We start from the raw sequence: 23,951 nt of genomic DNA on the forward strand, positions 1-23,951 counted from the left end.
TCAAAAAAACAACTAATAACCCATATACACACTCATGTAGCTACTCACCAACCCATGCAGCCACTTATACACAAAGTGAGACACAGATACAGATATTTAAATATTTAAACATTACTCGCTAATATATGTATTCACTAAGATACATTTAATAAGTCAGTTAACCAATCAATTTTACTCAAAAAATACATCCATTTAGACATTTATTTACCCCTTTATTCTTCCATCAACCTTTAGATATACATATATAAAAAATATATATTTTTCAGAAAGATACACATTCACTGGATGATGTCATCAGTGATGTCATTTGAGATGTCATCAGTGATGTCATGCGTGATGTCACTGACCATGTCATGAGTGATGTAATATGTGACGTCATCAGCAGTGCATTGCACGCGCAAGTTATAGTGAGTCCAACTAACTATAACGTGGGAATTTCAATGGTTTTATGCGAGTAAAATTTCCACCTAACTATAACTGGTGTGAAACCTATGTTTTTTTCAGTGAATTTAATAGGTTTTTTAAATGCTAATTCCTAACTATAACTTGTGTGAAACCTATGGTTTTTTCAGTGAATATATATATATATATATATATATATATATATATATATATATATATATATATATATATATATATATATTACCTACTGGCGATAGCCAGTAGGTATATATAGTTAGGATTGTTTTCCATAAGGAAATCGCAACATTCTATTGGGAATAACTTTGGCGCCGGTTGAGGAATCTTCCTGAAATTTTCCTTAACTTTGCCTTGCGGCGCTCCGCTCCTTCCCTGAAAGTTTGGGGGGGGATTAGTCAAGCGGGGGCCGAGATAAAAGGGGGGTCCCAAAACGTGTTTTCCCCATGTTAATTTCTATAACGGCTGAATGGTTTCCCACCAAACTTGGCAAAATTGTAGGGACTGGTAGCCCGATGTGCCTTTGCTATGTCTCAAGATATGTGCTCCAGTGATTTTTACGAAAATTAACTTTGAAAAAATATATATTGGGCTACATTGGGCTATATATATGTTAGAGCCCAAATGTAGCTCAATGTACCCCAATGTAGCCCAATGTAGCCCAATGTAGCCCAAAGATGGCCACCAGAGACAAAAAAAACAAATGTAGTCCAAATATCAGCCAGATGTAGCCCAACTATAGCCCAATGACAGAATGTCCCAGAGTGTTCTAAAGAACAACTAGAGCGCTAACAGTCTTACTTATGACAAAAGTATGGCACACCTGAAGTCATCTTGATTGGAATAAAGTGTTAACACTTAAAACATTTAATTTGCAAAGGAACAAAATGAGGGGGTTCATTTTGCCATAGAAAGTATGATTAGTGCTGAAGAAAGAAAAATTAGGGCACATTTTGAGTGACTTCTCAAATCCTCTTATATTTCATTAAAAAAATTCTGATATGCAGTCTCCCAAGATGGCCACCAGAGACAAAAGAGCCCAAATGAAGCCCAAATATCAGCCAGATGTAGCCCAACTATAGCCCAATGACAGAATGTCCCAGAGTGTTCTAAAGAACAACTAGAACGCTAACAGTCTTACTTATGACAAAAGTATGGCACACCTGAAGTCATCTTGATTGGAATAAAGTGGTAACACTTAATACATTTAATTTGAAAAGGAACAAAATGAGGGGTTTCATTTTGCCATAGAAATTTTATATATATATATATTCACTGAAAAAACCATAGGTTACACACCAGTTATAGTTAGGAATTAGCATTTAAAAAACCTTTGAAATTCACTGAAAAAACCATAGGTTTCACACCAGTTATAGTTAGCTGGAAATTTTACTCGCATAAAACCATTGAAATTCCCACGTTATAGTTAGTTGGACTCACTATAACTTGCACGTCTGCAATGCACTGATGATGACGTCACATATGACATCACTCATGCATATATTTAGATATTTAAACATTACTCGCTAATATATGTATTCACTAAGATACACTTAATAAGCCCGTTAACCAATCAATTTTTTTTTAAAAAACACTGAAAAAACCATAGGTTTCAGGCCTTATATAGTTAGGAATTAGCATTTAAAAACCTTTGAAAATCACTGAAAAAACCATAGGTTTCAGGCCTTATATAGTTAGGAATTAGCATTTAAAAAACCTTTGAAATTCACTGACAAAACCATAGGTTTCAGGAGTTATATAGTTAGGAATTCGTTTTTAAAAAACCTTTGAAATTCACTCAAAAAACTATAAGTTTTAGTGGTGTTATAGTTAGGTGGACATTTTACTCATACAAAACCAATGAAATTGCTCCTATATAGTTAGTTGTACTAACTATATTTCGCGCACCCGCAATCCACTGCTGATGATGTCACATATTAGATCATTCATGACATGGTCAGTGACATCACTGATGACATCTCAAATGACATCACTGATGACATCACTGATGACATCATCCACGTGACAATCACATACACCTTTTCATACACTATTACAATTTTTCTTCACTGTTTGTAAAATACAGAGTATCATATTTACATCCATTGTCACAGCAATACAAGTATCTAAAAATCCACTCAGTGATTCATAGATGTATACACACATCTAATCACTTACCTATGGATTCACTCATACATGCTGTCATTGAACAATAGAACACTATCAAAAATACTTATACATCTATATCGACATTAAACAACAGCACGCATCCTATTCACATATGAAGTCATCCTACTCACTTATGCAAACAATGGATCATACTTACATATTTACTTAGCAAAACACTTATACAAACACCACTTCTTCTATTCATTTAGATAGTAAGTCATACTTAGTGAATTTTAAAATCATTATTACAAGTATACAGTTATCCATACAGTCACTCACACAATCATTGTGTCTTATGTATACTTATTTCTATACAACAACTGACACATACACTGCCTTTTATTTTTCTAGTTTGTTGGACCTGTACCTTTGATAAATATATTTGCTCATCACCACACCCATAAAGAGATTCCCTCACCCAAACTGTTAGAACATGTAGTTTTAACTTCATATATCTACTGAATCAACTATTCACACATCTTTGGACAGTCACACACCCCCCACCGAACCACACACACTTTCACACTCCCATACAAATACTCAGTTAACTAATCAATAACTAATATAGACTTTCACATAGATAGTAGCCAACTGTAGAATCAGTTTACACAACAACTGACAAAGTGATACAGATATTCACACAGTTTTGTCACTATCCACTATATTTAGTGAGACATTATAAATTGGTCAAGTAAATAGTCAATTACACTGCTACTAAATCCTCCATCCAAATATTTATTTATATATATCCACTCATTCTTTAATGTAAATTGCTATATATAATGCATATTTAAATAACGAAGCAAACCACATTCACTGGATGATGTCATCAGTGATGTCATTTGAGATGTCATCAGTGATGTCACTGACCATGTCATGAATGATCTAATATGTGACATCATCAGCAGTGGATTGCGGGTGCGCGAAATATAGTTAGTACAACTAACTATATAGGAGCAATTTCATTGGTTTTGTATGAGTAAAATGTCCAGCTAACTATAACACCACTAAAACTTATAGTTTTTTGAGTGAATTTCAAAGGTTTTTTAAAAACGAATTCCTAACTATATAACTCCTGAAACCTATGGTTTTTTCAGTGAATATATATATATATATATATTTTTATATATATATATATATATATATATATATATATATATATATATATAAAATTTCTATGGCAAAATCAAACCCCTCATTTTGTTCCTTTTCAAATTAAAAGTATTAAGTGTTACCACTTTATTCCAATCAAGATGACTTCAGGTGTGCCATACTTTTGTCATAAGTAAGACTGTTAGCGTTCTAGTTGTTCTTTAGAACACTCTGGGACATTCTGTCATTGGGCTATAGTTGGGCTACATCTGGCTGATATTTGGGCTACATTTGGGCTCTTTTGTCTCTGGTGGCCCTCTTGGGAGACTGCATATCAGAATTTTTTTAATGAAATATAAGAGGATTTGAGAAGTCACTCAAAATGTGCCCTAATTTTTCTTTCTTAAGCACTAATCATAATTTCTATGGCAAAATGAACCCCCTCATTTTGTTCCTTTGCAAATTAAATGTTTTAAGTGTTAACACTTTATTCCAATCAAGATGACTTCAGGTGTGCCATACTTTTGTCATAAGTAAGACTGTTAGCGCTCTAGTTGTTCTTTAGAACACTCTGGGACATTCTGTCATTGGGCTATAGTTGGGCTACACCTGGCTGATATTTGGGCTAAATTTGTTTTTTTTTGTCTCTGGTGGCCATCTTTGGGCTACATTGGGCTACATTGGGCTACATTGGGCTACATTTGGGCTCTAACATATATATAGCCCAATGTAGCCCAATATATATTTTTTCAAAGTTAATTTTCGTAAAAACCACTGGAGCATATATCTTGAGACATAGCAAAGGCACATCGGGGTACCAGTCCCTACAATTTTGCCAAGTTTGGTGGAAATCCATTCAGCCGTTCGGGCTAAAAGTGAGTCCAACCGCCCTATGGAAATTAACATGGGGAAAACACGTTTTGGGACCCCCTTTTATCTCGGCCCCTGCTTGACGGATCCCCCCAAAACTTTCAGGAAAGGAGCGGAGGGCAGCGAGGCATAGTTAAGGTAAATTACAGGCAGATCCCTCATTTGGTGCCAAAGTTATACCCAATAGAATGTTGCAGATTTCCTATGGAAAACGATCCTAACTATAACTACCTACTGGCGACCGCCAGTAGGTAATATATATATATATATATATATATATATATATATATGACGCTCAAACTCTTCGTTCGTTGCTCCAAAGAGGCAGCACTCACAAGCCAAGAGGTGTCCAAGTCTTTTATTAGGGACAGAAAAAGCACAGACGCGTTTCGGCGTTAGCCTTCGTCAGTGTGTCAATTGTTGCTGTGAAAGCATCTCATACAAATACACAAATCTGCAAAAATAGACATAAACATAGGACTGTAACCCTTTGTGCCTCTGTGGGCGCCATATTGTAAGGGTGTTTATCCGAATATTGGATATAATACAATTCATCCCTAAGTGCTCGGGTAAGTTGAAAATAAAGCCGTGGATCGGCTAATGTCCTATGTCAAAAGGTAGATGTCATATTTACAGAGAAAACAGTGCAAAAAGATAGTGCAGTAAAATAGTGCAAATAATAATAATAACACAGAAAAGCCGTACAAGTCGTGCAAAATACAGGGACGTAAAAAAGGTTAGAGAAAATTACATATGCAAGTAAGTACGATAATATCCAATGCGCTTTCAAACAGCTTAATACTGCTAATCCTTGCTCATAACTCTAGTTACTCTATTTGTTCACAACCCATAGTGGGGGGCAGCAAAAAGAGGCAAAGTAAGGGTGAAAACCTACTACTATGTCCTATCCGATTTCAATTTGGACCAGTCACACTCCGTACCTGCATACTACCGTACTTAAATTATATACATATCTACAAAATTACGTTCCTGCTTTCAATTGAGGTTCAAGCGGAATGGGTAAGTCATATTCAAGTGGCCTTCTACAAGGAATACAGTTGATACAATTAATTACATATTTACATCATTTCAACGATGAGAGTTGATATTTTGGGATTACTTATGTTGTTATTTTGAAACCGTATTTACACTATCCACAAAATACACAAAATATACATCTTACAAAATGTACAATTGGTCTTCCAACTGGTGATAGGCAGGGGTCATTTGTCATTGGTCCTGTTGCAGGGCCTAGTGCTATTTACCCAGATGACATGAAAGCTCCTCGCCGCCATTCATCCCTCCCGGATGTTTAGCTGAGAGGTCTATGATGTATCTGGACTCGAGCCTACGGAGTCTCCTTAAGCGGTCACCTCCTCTCACATTGGGTGGAACAATATCCAATCCAAAGAATCGCAGTTTCGTGCGATCTTTGTCGTGCTCCTCAGCGAAGTGCCGGGCAACCGGGTATGTTGTGTCTACTTTCTCGATTGCCCGTTGATGTTCAAGAATCCTCAGTTTCAGTTCCTTTATAGTGCTGCCAATGTAGCTAAGGCCACACGGGCAGACTAGGCAGTAAACTACAAACTGGGTGCTACATGTGATAAAGTGCTTGATTAGCACTTTCTTGCCGGTATCTGGGATGGTGTATGATAGTACACGTTTGCTACCACTGCAGGCCTTGCAGTGACCGCAAGGATAGAAACCGGCCATCTGTTTTAAGGAGTTGGTTTTTGGAGGAAGTTTGTCTAGATGACTCGAGACTAACATGTCATTCAATGACCTTGCCCTGCTGAACGTAATCAAAGGATGTGCGGGTAAGTCATCCTTTAATATACTGTCAGTCATCAGTATATGCCAGTTTTTGTTCATCATGGCCTTCAGATCTTTAGCTCCCCTTGAATACGGAGTGATTAGTCTGAATTTTCCACTCTCTTTGTTGATGTCTCTATTCCTCGGTACACTAGGATCAGCTGTGAGCAATAAAGTCTTTCTAATATATATATATATTCCTTGACTCTCTTCCACCAACCGCTGCTCCGCTTCACCATGGGTGCCTCTTACCGCACGGTGGAGTGCGTATTATTTTCAAAACACTCGATCCCCACATCTCGGACCGTTCCCAATAAAGATCACTCAAAGTTATTCAGCGCAGTTCACATGCCATATTTATTTATAGCACTGCAGTTTCCAAAAAGGTTTAACAAACGCATTTCGGCGTTGCCGCCTTCGTCAGTGTAAACCTCAATCACATTTTGTGTGCATTTAAATAAAGTTTGTTGTGACATTCAGTCACGTGCATTAAAAAAGAAGGAAATAAAAAACAGCACAATCTATACAATTCATTCATTGTGGCGGCCATCTTTCAATGATCAAAAAACACTTTGTGAATATTGATCTATGTTCAATCATTACTCAATATATTTACGTCCTTAATTATAGTAGGACTACATTTCATTACATCATGGTTTCATTCGCTTAAATGCAGTTTTGCGATTCTAATTTTGTATCTCATCATATCTTGTTGGCCTGGTGTGTTGTGCCATTATTTTGCGCTCTGCCCGAAAAGTATTGCCCTGGATGGGCCTATACTGGTTGCTATTCTGGGTGGAGCGCAACATTGTATTTATCGGACTCAGATAAGGGAGTTTAGCTGTAGGGGTTGATGGAAGGGGACATAGGTGATGTGATGTTATTCATACTTTTATTTCTACCCTTCACATTAAATTGACTCTATCCTATGTGTGCCCACATCTCTTCTTCATTATTGAGGCCCCCTGGAGTCTTAGTCTGGAGCATTATGATGAACCTAGATTCCAGGGTTCGAAGTTTTTTCACCCAGTCTCCCCCTCGTTCTGTTTTTACCATCTGATCTAGGACAAAGAAGGTGAGTAAATTACTATTGCTTTTGTGCATTTCCTCGAAATGTCGCGCAACGGGGTAGCCTTGGTCCTTTGTGGTAATTGCTCTCATGTGCTCCAAGACTCTTAGTTTAGTTTGTTTCGTGGTGCTTCCCACATATTTCTTCCCAAATGGGCACACCAAGTAATACATAGTGAACTCCGAATTGCAGTTCAGCAATTTTGATATCACGGTTTTGCTTGCTTTTCCTGGTATTTGATAATCTTTAACTTTGTGTGAATTCTTACACGCCTTGCATTTCATGCATGGGTAGAATCCCACAACTGGTGCCTTCCTTTTCCTTTTGCATTCATAATGACTATTGACCAGGTGATCTTTAAGAGAGTTTCCTTTCCTACAGGTCACTAGTGGGTAATCTGATAGTAATTTGCCCACCACATTATCTGATTTTAAAATTCTTAAATTTTTATTAAGGATTTGAAACATCTTTTAAGATTTCTCTGAGAAATTCGTCATGAGTCTCAGTTTTGAGTCTCCGGTCTTAGGTTTATCAATCAGCAGTTCATTTCTTCCCACTACATTGCTCTTTAATTCAGCCTGGTCTAATACCCCTTTACAATATCCTCTCTGTTTGAACCTTTCCCTTGACTCTCCTCTCGCTTTCTCATATTCCTCATTTGTGGAGCAGTTCCGCTTCATTCGAAGGAATTCTCCCAGTGGAATATTGTTGACCACACTTCGTGGGTGGCAGCTCCCCGCATGCAGAATGGTATTTCCCGCTGTGGGTTTGCGATACAGGGCTGTTTGGATGCCATTGTCCTCCACATAGACTATTAGATCTAAATAGAAGAGGTTTAGCTGATTTACATTTAGGAGTTTAATATACTCTTCAGCCTCACTCTGTGGGCCCCGCCACAGGATGAACAATGTAGCGGGTCCACAGAGCAATTTTGTTCATCCACACTTCATTGGCTCCCGCCCAGGCCACGTGCTTTTCCCACCAGCACACAAAAAGATTCGAGTAACTTAGGGCGACGCACGTGCCCATCACGGTACCCTGGAGCTGCAAATAGAGCTGACCTGAAAACAAAAAGATGTTATGTTGCAAACAAAACTCTGTCAATTCCACCAACATACAGTTATGAGTCCGAAATTTTAGAGCTCTTTTCTCCAGAAAAAACTTCATGGCTCTAAGTCCATCCTCGTGTTTAATCGAGGTGTAAAGGCTTGTGATATCTAGTGTTATCAATACCATGTCTTCTTCCCATCTTACTCCTTGAATAATCCTTAAAAAGTCTTTAGTGTCCCTCAAATAGGAGCTCATGTCCTTTACTAGTGGAGAAATAAAATTGTCAATGTAGATCGAGGTATTCTCTAGCAAGCTGTTCTTAGCCGACACAATAGGCCGTCCTGGTGGCCAGATTTTACTTTTGTGCACTTTAGGCAGATGATAGAACGTTGCTAGTTGGGGATAATCGCATCTCAAATTCTATATATATACATATTACCTACTGGCGGTCGCCAGTAGGTAGTTATAGTTAGGACCTAGTTTCCATAGGAAATCCGCAACATTCTATTGGGAATAACTTTAGCGCCGGTTGATGAATCTTCGTGAATTTCTCAAAGAAGATGGCCCGCTCCGCTCCTTCCCTGAAATTTTGGGGGAATTTGTCAACTGGGGGATGAGATAAAAGGGGGTCCCAAAACGTGTTTTCCCCATGTTATTTTCCATAGGACGATTAGACACGGCTACAGCCCGAACGGCTGAACGGAATTACAAGTAAATTTGGCAAAATGGTAGAGTTTGATTCGCAGATCGCCCTTTTGTTTAAATGGTGTAAATCCCTCCAGTAGTTGTTGAGAAAATCAAATGTGAAATATATATATATATATATATATATATATCTGGGCGGAGCCTAACCACACATCTCATTGTGAGATCTGATTGGCTGTCAGCACTTCATCCAAGAAGTGTTGGCAGCCATCTTGGGACCAATATACATAATAGCACCTCATTATTAAAAAGCATTGCAGTTAATAGAAGGTTTTAGGATTTTAGTTACATTATAAATCATTTGTTGATGGTACCATACTCATTTTAGGAATTGTGGTGTGTTCTAAGGTGATTTTACCATCTGAAAAAGCCTTCTGCTGGGATATCATGAATCATGTTTGAAAGAAAACTATTATCTCATGCTTTTCCCACAGTGGTTTGGAAGGGGATCTATAAGTTAAACTGAAAGCATATTTTCTGTAAATTCACATTATCTTTCTCAGTCATGTGAGAATGAAGTCTGACATTCTCAGTAAAACATGTACATCCAACAAGGACAGAGACTGTCAGTTGATTCCTTTGTGTTCTACAGCAGCTTCCCAGAGTGTTCTAAAGAACAACTAGAGCACTAACAGTCCTACTTATTACAAAGGTATGGCACGCCTGAAGCCATCTTGATCGGAATAAAGTGGTAACTCTTAAAACATTTAATTTAAAAAGGAACAAAATGAGGGGGTATATTTTGCCATACAAAGTATGATTAGTGCTGCAGAAAGAAAAATTAGGGCACATTTTGAGTGACTTCTCAAATCCTCTTCTATTTCATTAAGACATTCTGACATGCAGACTAAAACATGCACTTTCAATACCAGCAGCAGACTTCCCTGGTGAGCAGTAGCTTTACTACAGTGATCTAATAAGCAACTAGCCTCCTAACATTCTGAATTTATGGCAAATGTGTGTCACATCTGAATGCCTTCTTGATGGAATCAAAGTAGAAAACTGAAAGTATTTCCTACTGAGGAGACTGTAGTAAATGAGGAAATTAGGAAACTTCATAACAAATAAGTCTACCAAGATGGCCACCAGAGACAAAGAGCCCAAATGTAGCGCAAATATCCCCCAGATGTAGCCCAAGTATAGCCCAAAGACAGAATGTCCCAGAGTGTTCTAAAGCACAACTAGAGCGCTAACAGTCTTACTTATGACAAAAGTATGGCATACCTGAAGTCATCTTTATTGGAATAAAGTGGTAAGACTTAAAACATTTAATTTGCAAAGGAACAAAATGAGGGGGTTCATTTTGCCATAGAAATTATGATTAGTACTGAAAAAGAAAAATTAGGGCACATTTTGACTTCTCAAATCCTCTTCTATTTCATTAAAAAGATTCTGACATGCAGACTGAAACATGCACGTTGAATACCAGCAGCAGACTTCCCTGGTGAGCAGTAGCTTTACTACAGTGATCTAATGAGCAACTAGAGTGCTAACATTAAGAATTTATGGCAAATGTGTGACACATCTGAATGCCTTCTTGATGGAACCAAAGTAAACAAGCATTGAAAATGCAATAGATCTCGCCCTCGTTTAAGTTAAAGCCATTCTGTTTGTAATGAGGTGGCTTTTTAGCTTTGCTTTTATTAGTGTTTTTCAAACTTTCATGTAAATAACATGCATATGTATGCATATATGTATATGTATGCATGCATTTATATTTGTATTTATATAGATATGCAGATTATATATGTTTATATATGTATGAATATATATATATATACACATACATATATATAAATGCATATGCATATATATGCATATATATGTGTATATGTGTGCGTGTAGAGGGAGGTAGAGAGGTAGAGGTGTAGAGGTAGAGGTGTAGAGGTAGAGAGGTAGAGGTAGAGAGATATGTAGAGAGAGGTAGAGAGGTAGAGTAGAGAGTGAGTAATAGAAAGTAGAGAGTGAGTAGTAGAGAGTAGTAGAGAGAGTAGCAGAGAGTAAGTAGTAGAGCGTAGTAGAGTGAATAGTAGAGTGAGTAGTAGAGAGTAGTAGAGAGTGAGTAGTAGAGAGTAGTAGAGAGTAAGTAGTAGAGTGAGTAGTAGAGAGCAGTAGAGAGTGAGTAGTAGAGAGTAGTAGAGAGTGAGTAGTAGAGAGTAGTAGAGATTGAGTAGTAGAGAGTGAGTAGCAGAGAGAGAGAATAGTAGAGAGTAGTAGAGAGTGAGTAGTAGAGAGAGAGTAGTAGAGAGTGAGTAGTAGAGAGTAGTAAAGAGTGAGTAGTAGAGTGAGTAGTAGAGTGAGTAGTAGAGAGTGAGTAGTAGAGAGTAGTAGAGAGAAAGTAGTAGCGAGTGAGTAGTAGAGAGTATTAGAGAGTGAGAAGTAGAGAGTGAGTAGTAGAGAGTAGTAGAGAGTGAGTAGTAAAGAGTGAGTAGTAGAGAGTGAGTAGTAGAGAGTGAGTAGCAGAGAGTGAGTAGTAGAGAGTAGTAGATAGTGAGTAGTAGGGAGTGAGCAGTAGAGAGAGAGTAGTAGAGAGTAGTAGAGTAGTAGAGAATGAGTAGTAGAGAGTGAGTATTAGAGAGAAGTGGAGTAGTCGAGAGTGAGTAGTAGAGAGTAGTGGGGAATATTCCAAAGTTTGGCACAGCACCACTTGCACAACACGTTCAATCAAATCATATCACTTAGAGTCCTTATTGAAGCGCTGAATCTTGGTGTATATTCAAATGCTTTTATTTTCCTTAAGTTTATGTACCACAGCCAGCCGACGCGTATTGTTCTGTACAAAAGAACTTCTTCAGGCGTTCTTATTTCCTTCAAGTTATGTCGGTATCCTGTTGTCATATAACTAGATATTTCTTCCAAATGTTAGACGAGTTGTAAGTACATTCTTATTCAAAGTGACTAGGTATCAATTTTACCCACACAATTCGGGCAGACTTGAGTAATTTATAGCATCCTCAAAGTCAGTCTTTCAAAAATGCCAAAGTATAGGACATGATAATGCAAATCCAAATGCACGTCTAATCCCTCAGAACTCACGGAGAAAGAAATGGCTGACCTCCTCAGTAGCAATGACTCGGCCCTGACAACCCATTGCCCCTTAGACCTGAGGGGAGAACACTCTATCTGTACCGTTGCATCCAACCCTAACAGATCTGCAACCATCCGCATCAGAGGGGTGGTCAATAGAAACCTAGCTAAAGTTCCCACCTCCGCTTCTACCTTCAACACCCACTCCTTCCCCTCCCTAGCCGGCCTCCTTATAAACTGCCAGTCAGCTGTAAAGCATGCATCTGATATTGCCAACCTCATCCTGAGTCATAAATCGGACCAAGCAATCTTGACTGAATCGTGGCTCAAGGATTCCTCATTGCCCTACCTTGACCTCTTAGTCTCCCCCGACTATAGCATCGTAAGGTTAGACCGTCCCTCAAAGAAAAAAGGGGGTGGCATTGCTTGTATCTACCGCTCCAACCTCCTTGTTACAGAATTGCCGGTAGACCCTACGGACTCCTGTGAATACCTCGCACCCGCCATCTCCAACAATACCTCACAGCTGTGCAAACTTCACATTTTTGACCACCCCCCTGGCAAGAACCACACCTTTACGGACCTCCTCATGGAAATCATCACAGCCAAGGTGTCCCCAAACGCTAATGATATTTTCCTTGGCGATTTCAACTTGCATTGGAACAATCCTAAGGACCCTCAGGTCAATGACATCAGAGACTTCTTGGCCAATCAAGCCCTTACCCAATCCTGCTACCTCCCTACTCAGTCAAAAGGTGCCACCCTAGACTGGTACAAAAGGGGGTGGTGATGGACGGAGCATCTGAACCAATCAAACACTCACACCCAGTCAAAAGATCTGGGTTTGATCCATCACTAGACTGGATAATTGCCAAGGAATCAGCGGTCAAAAATCATCTCCATTGATCCGTGTGATTGGTTTGATCACCACGCCATCACCTTCCTCCTGCCCAGCACCCACAAATCATGGACACCTCAACCTGTGATTTCCAAACGATGGATTAGGGACACCAAGAACCTCAACCACAAGAAACTGGCAGTGCGAGTCTGACCCCCCCCCCCCCCACAGTGCTCCTCGGTCACCAACCTAGCGGACCATTACTCCGCCACCATATCCGACATTCTCTATGACCTGGCACCTCTAAAACTTAAAAGAACCCAGATCAAGGACAGAAATCCCTGGTTAAGCGGATGCCTCAACAAGGCGAGGAGATCCCTTCGACAGACAGAACGAATCTAAAAACGACACCCATCTGCAGCACATCTAAAACTTCTTTGACAGGCCAGAAATGCCTACAATAAGAAAATCCTTAGCACTAAAAAAGAATTTTTCAGAATCAAGCTGGAGAACGCCAAAAATCGACCTCGCAAACTGTGCGACTTGGTCAAACACCAATCCAACAAACTAGCTAAAACCGCCAAAGAACCACCTAAACCCCTAATATCAAGTGAGGAATTCTCCTCTTTCTTCTGTGACAAAATCTCTGCCCTAGGAAATGGACGTAAATCCACAACCCTCCACCAAAATCAAAATCAACCAGCTCCACCTCTTCCTTCTGCGTTGTCCTCCCTAACCTCACCCAAAAACCTAGCGCTCTGGTCCAACTTTAAAACCTAGGACGACCACACTATCACGAGAATTCTTGCCTCCTTAAAACCTAACAATCATTTTAACTATCCTCTCCACTCTAACTGCCTAGCTGCTGCCTCTCAGGCCATCATCCCTTTCTGGACTGCAATATTCAATGCCTCCCTCCTACAGAGCTCAATTCCTGATTCGCTTAAGACAGGCCAAGTTGTCCCCATCCTAAAAAAAGACACGCTGGACCCTGCCTCCGCTGAGAACTACAGACACATATCCAATATCCCACTCCTTGCCAAAGTTCTGGAAGAATGTGTGCAACAGAAGCTAAGCCTACACATCAACAACTTTCACCTACTAGATGACTTCCAATCTGGCTTCAGACCTGGGCACAGCACGGAAACCACCCTCCTGCACATTGTGGATGTGCCCTCCAAGCCCCAGACCTCGGCAAAACCTGTCTCCTAATCCTTCTAGATCTTTCCTTCGCCTTTGATACGGTAAACCACGAAATTCTCCTAGAATGCCTCAAACTCAGGATGAGATTGAATGGCACCGTCCTTTAATGGTTTAGATCCTTTTTCCAAAACCGCTTACAGAGAGTCCTCATCAACGGTGATCTATCCACCCCCTCACTGGTTTCTATTGGAGTCCCCCAAGGATCAACCCTCTCCCCACCCTCTTCAATCTTTACCTTGAACCTCTCACCGAGGTGCTTCGTGCTGCCAACATCTCCTACCTTATGTATGCCGATGATAGTCAGGTCTACATAAAAATCTCTTCCCCTGACGACATTCTCTCCCTTAATGAGGCCATGAAAATGACAGTCCATTGACTAACTGCCAACCAGATGAAACTCAACACAAATAAAACCGAATTTCTTCTCATCTCCCCACCCAAACCCAATCCAGACATCCAGGAATGGATCAAGACCATCATGGCACTAAATTGCCCTCCTACCAGTGTGGACTCGGCAAACTCCTTTGGTATAACCCTTGACGGCAGCCAGAATATGCAACGAAATATAAACTCTTTGGCCAAAACGGCTAGATTCCACCTGAGCTACCTAAGAAACCTAAAACCCTTCCTCAATGCCTCCAACCTTTAAACGGAAACCCAGGCCCTGGTCATTTTCTGACTTGAATATGGATGCTCTACTCTTGCAGGGCTACCCAAGCACTCTCTGGCCCCATTGAAAACCTGCCTCAACACCATTGCCAGATTCCTAACGGGCTCAAAAAAATTTGACTGCATCTCTCCCCACCTCAAAGCTCTGAACTGGCTTCCCCAAGAGGCCAGAATACAATTTAAACTAGCCTGCATTATTCACAAAGCTCTATACTCAAATTCCCCTACATTTCTCACACAAAAACTCCTGATATCTAGAGGAGCCAGAAACTCCTGATACACCAAAAACCTGCTACTGCCACCAGCACGCTTCCGGAAGAAGAAAACCTACAATCGGGCCTTCTCTGGGGCCGCACCAAGAATCTGGAACTCTATTCCTCCCTCAATCAGAAGACTTCCGTCCTTGGCACACTTTAAGAAGGAGACCGAAACCTTCTTAATGGGAAAATACCTCACCTAACGAATACTTTTCAATCACCTCATCGACTTGTAACACCCTCCTCCTCTGCATTATCCACGACCTCCACCGATGACACATTTTTCTGCACTCCGGGGCATCCCCCCATGAGATGAGACTGCGTGTATATTATACCTACCTGCTTTCATTTTTTATTCTACATGTACATTGGACCTTTGACAGCGTGCACCTCCTGTATATTGTGCTTTAATTTTATCCCATGTGTAGCTTGGAGTTAAGACTGTGTGCTCCTCCCTTACAATGTACCCTTGGCTCTCCCAATGTGATCCCTCCCATCCTCACAGGTCGGGTTCGCACTCTATAGAACTATAAATAAATAAATACATATATATACATATGTAGCCCCAGGCCAAACACAAGCCCACTGTGCAACAAACAAAATTAAAACAAAGCAAAAAAAGTGGTGCCCCCTCTCTCAAACAACAAACGTTTTGCAAAATACTGCACTGGATTTACTTGATTGTTCCTAAAAAGTACAAATTGCAAGGGTGGATGATGCAGCAGAGATTTTGGAAAAGGGGGGTGGTGATGGACAGAGTTTCTGAATGATGCAGAATACTCTTACCAAGTCAATAGATCATGGTTTTAATCCATCACCGTTTTTTAGCTCACTGCACCATCCCAGCTCAGAACCTGGCTATATGCAAATTAGTCTGTTCCTGTCCCAGTGCATGATGGGAACAGGGCAAACCAAACTACCAAGCCAATTCTTATACTGGGAAGGAAAGAAGCTTCCGGGGACCGGTTTCTGGCATCACAGCCTTCTTCGGCCCGGCTTGCTTGAATCCTGATGGTGCAATGAGCAAGGGACTCATGTCTGAGTATACCCTCCCACACATTTTTCTGCACTCCGGGGCATCCCCCCATGAGATGAGACTGCGTGTATATTATACCTACCTGCTTTCATTTTTTATTCTACATGTACATTGGACCTTTGACAGCGTGCACCTCCTGTATATTGTGCTTTAATTTTATCCCATGTGTAGCTTGGAGTTAAGACTGTGTGCTCCTCCCTTACAATGTACCCTTGGCTCTCCCAATGTGATCCCTCCCATCCTCACGACTTGTATTCCTCCACCTCAAGCCTGTAAAGCACTCTGATACCCTCACAGGTCGGGTTCGCACTCTATAAAACTATAAATAAATAAATACATATATATACATATGTAGCCCCAGGCCAAACACAAGCCCACTGTGCAACAAACAAAATTAAAACAAAACAAAAAAAGTGGTGCCCCCTCTCTCAAACAACAAACGTTTTGCAAAATACTGCACTGAACTTACTTGATTGTTCCTAAAAAGTACAAATTGCAAGGGTGGATGATGCAGCAGAGATTACAGACAAGATGAGTGATGCTTTCCATCCAAAATTATTCTCCAAAAATGACCAAGAGTGGAAAAGGAACAGGTAGAGTCTTCAAGGCAGGGAGAGGAGATTGGACTGTATATGCAGTAACTACACAGTCTCAATGACAATTCCTAATGTGAAAAAGAACGAAAAGAATGCCCAAATTGTCCAGTTGGGTAAAAAAATCCACTCACTATTAATTTTGGGTTTATTTCATTGGTGCCCACATTATACAACAGCTGCTCATGTTCGGCCCGATTACATTGTTTCTCTGCTCCTGCAATAGGATTTTTACCCGAATGGTAATCTTGCTTACATTACTTGGCTGAATTCTAGGCACTACATGTTACTTCAATAACAAATAAATATGCCATGGACTAATCAATGCAAAAAGCAGTGATGGTGCTTGTTGCCCTGCTTGCATGGAAGTCAGTATGTCAGATGGAATTCATAAGAAAATGAGTGCAGACTTATATGTACAGATGTCTCTGTGTCTTGTGTGCCGCTATGAGCATGCACCCTACAAATGACTCACCTACTGGCTTTGTCACTGCCTATTAACAAGATAATTCCTTTCATCTCTGCGCTTCAGATGGTAGCATCATCTTATGTCCTTGATGCTTTTTAGGCAGCAGTAGTATATCAATGAGAAATAATGTAATACCGAAGAAACGGGAGCATTGCCTTAATGAAGGCTATAACTATACTCCCGAGAATCTGTTATAGAGAAAGTTGATTTGCATAGGACGAATAGTAGTCCTAAAGTGAATATTTACTGGGGTATAAAAATGCTCGTTGCAAGAAGCAGGTCTTAACCATGATAGTCAAGCTAGGGACAGCAGATGAGTGAAAACCAAGTAGAGAACACTTCTACCTCTGCTTTGATTCACCCTTAACTGTCTGTCTGCTTTCAGATGTCAATCATTAACTCCTTATCTCAGACAGTTTGTCCACAAGGGTCATATGCTTGTTGTTATGCACACTCACAGTTCAGCAGTGTATTATGTTTAGGATTAGCGGATGACACACTGGTTTTTCTTACTATCTGTGTAAACTATTAGTGCGGTTTACTCAACACAATACTTGAATCTGTCTGCCGTGTGCAGTGAAATAACTTTCTTTAGAATAACCTTCGTCAGTCTGAACAGTTATATAAGTAGTATGTTGAACTTCTGTTAATGATTGTTCAGGCGGGCAGTTGAAGATTGAAGAGGACTGTAGCCTTTGGATTTCATTTCTGAGGGTTTGGCATGCCCATTTGTCATCAGTGGATTTTAATTTGTTTCCACGTCTGTCAAATCTCCATCAACCACACGTTTCTTGAATTGCACTTGGCGGACATTTCACTTGACACATCAAGCATCTCTCAACAGGCAGTCAAAACTCTGTGCTCAATTAAGGTCAAGACCATCATTACAAACAAGCACATCCTTTCTGAGCCAGTGCTATTACTTTTACAAGGCAGGAATTTACTTCAGCCAAAAAAGACAGGTGGCTTAGAGTGTCTGTTTATTTACAAAAGCAATCATTTCCTTCCACCGACAGAACCGTGCTGCAATACATTTTTCTTTTCTCGACATTTTCAACCCTGCTATTATACTGTGGAAAAATATTGCAAAACACTTCCTCATAGTTGTAAATTGCAAAACCGAAAGTGTGTTCGTATTAAATGGGTAAACTCTAGTCACGAATAAAGGGCAACCATAAGTAAAAAGAATGATCATACATTAAACAACTTTTTTTTCCCATACTTTTCACGTTGAGTAAAAATACACCCCATACTAAGTCACCAAATGCGTCAAGACCGTTGTAAGATGTATGCTATATGTTTTTCAGTTGTCTCTGCCGTACTGCTTTCAAAGACATATCAGTGAATCATAAAATCTGAGAAAAACATAGATGAATAATATAAAGGCTGATTTTAAATAGTGATGCCTCTCAAGAACTTTTCAAAGATATGACGTGGTAACAGCTGATGGAATATCTTCCTATACAGGCCAACAGTAAAGCGGTATTGCAAATAAGCTGTGACAAAACCACTAGCTTTCTTTTTTATAAAAGTGCAGGTGAATTAGATTGCATTTTCCATACACCTATTTTTAGGTTTCGCCTGCACAGTTCTCCCGCTGATTCCCATAGCCAAATTACTGTGTTCATTTCCTTTTGTGTGGAACTTTTTTTTGTTAACCTCCTCTGGCTGCACCCATTTACAATACTTCTACTAAAGCTGCTCACACTGTTAAAGCTCCATTCACTGTCAAGATAAGATCTCTTCCAACTGAAAAGGCAGGCAGCTTCTAACAGTATGCTGGATTGTTTGTTTTGTATTACTTAGTTTTGTAAAGCAGATGCTTTAGCATTAGAATGTTTGTGGCATTTCATATTCATGCCTCAGCACCTTTCTCTGCACTTTGTAGGCATTATTGGATTGATTTTTTCCACTTAATCTATTTGGTCATTATGATCAGATTCTAAATGCTGTACTAAACGTTGCATATTAAAAATAAAGTTAGTATACAAGAGGTATGCTATATTTTACTACTAAACAGGCAGCCACAAGTACACTTACCTTGCAGACAACAGGGTCATAATTTGAATGGTGCAGCAGGTGCAGGAGCACCGGGCCCAGTAGCTGTCACAACTCCTCGAAGCACATAATATTGCTATATTTGACTACTAAACAGGCAGTCACGATTACAGTTACCTTGCTGTTAAAAGGGACTTGATTTGAATGGTGCAGTAGCTCTGGGGCCAAAAGCTCTAGGGGCCCCACTAAACACAGATTATTGCTAATCTTTAAAACTAAAGCGGCAGTCATAAGTGCAGTTAACTTGCAGACAACAGGACAATAATTTCAATGGGGCAGCAGGTGTAGTGACACCAGGGCAAACGTTGTCATAACTCCTCTAAACACCAACTATTGCTATATTTTACCAGTAAACAGGCAGTCATAAATGCAGTTATCTAGCAAGTGCTAGGGTCATGATTTCAATGGTGTAGCAGTTGTAGTGGCACCGGACCAAAAGCTCCAGGCACTCCACTAAACACCAAGTATTACTATATTTTACAACTAAATAAACACAATTCGATGATGAACGGAGTCCTGAAACTTTTCAGACACTCACTTCCAGTCACTATTAGATCTGGGTTGAATCGATCATTGTTCTTTGGCTCACTGCACCATCCCCCTTTCAGACCCAGTCATGTGCAAATCATTCTTGACCCTGTTCGTCAGGGGAAAACTCTAGCCCGAACTGCCAAGCCATGGGGACAGAGTCATGGCTGAGTTGCATAAGGCTGAGTCTAAACTGGCATGGCATGGGGAGCAAACAAAATGGATTTAGGCCCAGATCTCTGTACTGGGGTGAATGTATGACATAGTTCTGCATTCCGTCCATCATTTTTTCTTTTTGCATTTGTCACCCCGAGTGGGACTGGTATTGCCAGATGTGGGTCTCGTGATCTCCATGCCACTAGACTCAAGCTAGCCTGGCAGATGAAGGGTGATACCCCAAAACCAGTCCTATGATGCTTATTTCCAGTCCAAGAAGGACCTGGCCTGGCAGTCCGGCTGGACTGTTCCCATGGGAACAGGGTCAGACTGATTTGCATATTGCTGGGTCTAACCTGGAATGGCACGGGGAGCAAAAAAAAAAGGTATTTAGGCAAGATCTCTGTACTAGGGGTAATGTATGACATTGTTCAGAATTCTGTCCATCATTTGTTCTTTTTATATTTTACAGCTAAACAGCCTGTCAGAAGTTCAGTTATATTTCAGTCACTAGGGTCATGGTTTGCATGGTGCAGCAGGTGCAGTTGCACCAGGCCAAAAAGTTGTCAGAACTCCTCTAAACTCCTAAAAAGTTATCATATTTCATTTTGTTTTCAAGCACTGTATTTTATTTCACTCACTTTTTTAAGTTATAGCGGAAAGTGACAATTTTGATTAAAAACATTCATATAAAACTTTTAGAATACAAATGTTATATATATTTAGGATTTCATTTAGTATCTGCAGCATTTACATTTTTTTTTGTAAAGATAGATAACAGGAATGTATCATATTTACTTATGCTTGCATAGAAATGTTGTTTGAATCTTAGGTACACAGAACATGATTGTTTTCAGTGTAATTAATGTCATGGTTTCATTTCCCTTCATCTGGCTTCCATAGAAGCATAAAAACAAGTCTCAAGATCATTGAGGGGCTTAAGCCAGCCACGGTCCGGCAAGCATCACTTTCCTTGACCTCCGGTACCTCACCCCCTTCACAATGGCCATGATGAATGCATCAAAGAAAGATGGTGTCACGTTTTTGGAATTATATGTCATGCATAAAGCTCCATAAGCAGTCACACAACCAAAAAGGAGACCAGAAGCCAGAGAGACTAAGCTTCTTTTGCTCGTGCACCCCAACCAGGGCCAGACTGGCTGTTGCGGGCACCGGGCAATCCCCCGGTTCGCCACAAGGGTGGGAGACGGTTTTGTGCCCCTGGGGGCCGTTTTTGTTACAGGGCTGTTTTTGCAGCTGAGCTGCAAAATCGGCCCTGTAACAAAATTGGCCGAAAACCAGCCCCGGCAAAGAGCTCAGTGGCACCTCCAACCCTCCTCCCCCGGGAGGCCGGCCGAGCACTTTACCAGGGCCGGTTTTGGTTCCCTGTCCGGGCCTGACCCCAACACACCACCAAAAGCCAGCACGTTGGCACAGCAAAACACAATCCAGTTCACAACTATGATTACTAGTGGCTCTTCAGTTCCCCGCCTTCTTGATCCGACCTTTCAACTTAATTTACCTTTAATACCCTTGTAGAGTGGAAAACCATAAATACTAGTGGGCATGCACCACTAATTACTATAAAGCACATTCCTTTCCTACTGTGGATTTCTGCTCCCTTGTTGGAGGCTGACTACTGATCCTCCATGGTAAACCAATGAAGTATGTCATGACTGGTACCCATCCTCCAGTCAAGATGCGCACCTGTATAAATAGGTAAATAATGCATACATATCTTGGGAAACTGCTGTGTGTGTAGCATACAGATGATTGATTGCCACTGAAATAGTGTAGACTTTGAACGGAGTTGTTCCACTTGTGTCACTTTTCCTGCACTGCTCACTCCCCTTCCCCTTACCTGCTCAGGCCACTATCAGAAAGGAGTTATACATTTGATTTAGCAAACACTCCAATGAAGCAGATATCAACTCTGTGTTATTTCCATAAGTTTCTGGAACTTTGGGCATGGATAGATGTAACCTGCAAGATGAAACACCCACAAAAAATAGAAGCCAAAGCCTGAATACTTGCTTTCACATGTAAGACAAATATGGATCTTAGGGTTATTGCCTTTATTCCGTGTCCAGCTCAAGAAGATGAGCTGCATGCCCCAAAACGACCCGTGTTTGGCTAAGATCTATCTGGAGTAAATATGCATCACAAGCATTCTTAAGTGTACGCCTGCAGTGACCTACCAGATACACTGTACATCTTATTGAATATCTTCTTAATAACTTACCTGATAGTACACCAATAAAGATGCCCTAGAGTTTGGTTTGTGCCTCCAAATTATGAAGTGTTACATATGATCTTGATGACTGGCCTTTGAATAGCATCTATACCCACTGTGAGCCTTTAAGAAGAGGATTTTACATCGTATTTGGGAAAAGACTGGGCCTGGGGAAGACCTCTACTAACACTCTTCTTTAGTAATTTTTTAGGAAAGAATACCTGATGTTGTTTACACAACAAGATAATGTGTAGTCTAACCTTTTTGCTGAGAATCTCCCTCTACTCATGGAAAGAACTTCAAAAGCTCAGCTCCGTCCCTGCTCTGAGGACTGATCTCTCTACCGAGGAGCAATTTATGATCAAAATGCTGATCACAGTTGCCTCCTACCTGGCTGCCCAGTATGACCATGATGAATCTCAAGATGAACTATAATGTTTTTCCATGACCATCTTAATATTTTCAGTCAAGCCTGAGGCACTCTTGAATCCCTAGATTGTGTTTACTTTTTGTAAGTAAGTGGTGCTTGCAGGCTTTCACATGCATTTGGTGTAGCTGATGTTCCCCTTCCAACCCAACTTTGAAGGTTGCATCATCCACTGTCCTCATCCATGAGATTGCTACATGTCTCTGTTTGAACCTGACTGTCATGTCACTCTCTACTGTGACCTCACTGCCCCCAGACATTTTGGATCCTTTGTAGCATCAATTGTAATTACCTCAACGCACTTGCACAGCTTCAGTATTTTCCAGATAGTACCCATCTATTAGACCTGGCATCCTTAGGGTGGTCTTCCCTAGGCTTTTTGCCTTTTTCCTCCTGTGTTTGCTGATTCGTTATGTTAGCTTTAGGAGTTTGAGCACTTTACCACTGCTCACCAGTTCCAAATGCATAACTTCTCCCCTAAACATGTGTGTATTTGGTGAATACATAATTGGCATATTTAATTTACGTATAAGTCCCTTGCAGAGTGGCATGCCATATACCCAGGGCCTGTAAGTTAAATGCTACTAGTGAGCTGCAGCACTGATTGTGCCAACCACAGAAGTAGCCTTTCAAACCTGTCTCAGGCCAGCCATTGCACTGCCTGTGTGTGCAATATACTGCCTCTTCCACATGGCATTAAAACTAATTGTCTACTATTTGTGGAGGCAAGATGGTGGTCGTGCGGATGACCGAGTGACCTGGAATTCTGACATTCTCCCGGGGATTCCCCCCTCCTCCCCGCCTAGCTGGATTCGGATTAATATAATGATTCCTTTTCGAGATGCTGTGGCAATATAGCCTTTTTAGCCCACAAAAAGTTGCATGTACTGGGCATTACGGTCCGCTGCATCTCGCCTTGCTGTGCTCGAGGTGTCAGAGCGGCTCGCGATTATTGTGCTGGCGGCATTCGGAGCTTTCATTGCGCTTTCCAGCAGCTAAAATGGCTCATAAAACTGCAACTAAGGGTGCTAAGACCCGGGGAGCTGTGGTAGCAACAGCCTCAGTCTCCTCAGCCTCCTCTGCCGGGAGCCAGATCAAACCTGCCCTCGGCCAAGGCAAAGATGGAGGAATACGCCGAGGAGCTAACGGTGCTTCTCCCGGTCCTGTGCAGAAAGGTGGCACCACTACACAGAAGCTCCAACTGTCCCCGGGATATTTAGAAAGCAGATGGGTAAAGGTAAGAGCCTGGTGGAGGCTGAAACTACCACATCCC

At 40.7% G+C, this 23,951-nt stretch overlaps 1 pseudogene; it reads right to left on the minus strand.

Annotated features, from left to right (window-relative positions):
• Positions 1–20,894: 20,894 nt before the first annotated feature.
• Positions 20,895–23,658, minus strand: LOC144762778 (transmembrane protein 14A pseudogene; annotated as a pseudogene).
• Positions 23,659–23,951: the final 293 nt, after the last annotated feature.

This window comes from Lissotriton helveticus, chromosome 6, assembly GCF_964261635.1.
Source record: "Lissotriton helveticus chromosome 6, aLisHel1.1, whole genome shotgun sequence".
In the NCBI taxonomy this organism is placed as follows: domain Eukaryota; kingdom Metazoa; phylum Chordata; class Amphibia; order Caudata; family Salamandridae; genus Lissotriton; species Lissotriton helveticus.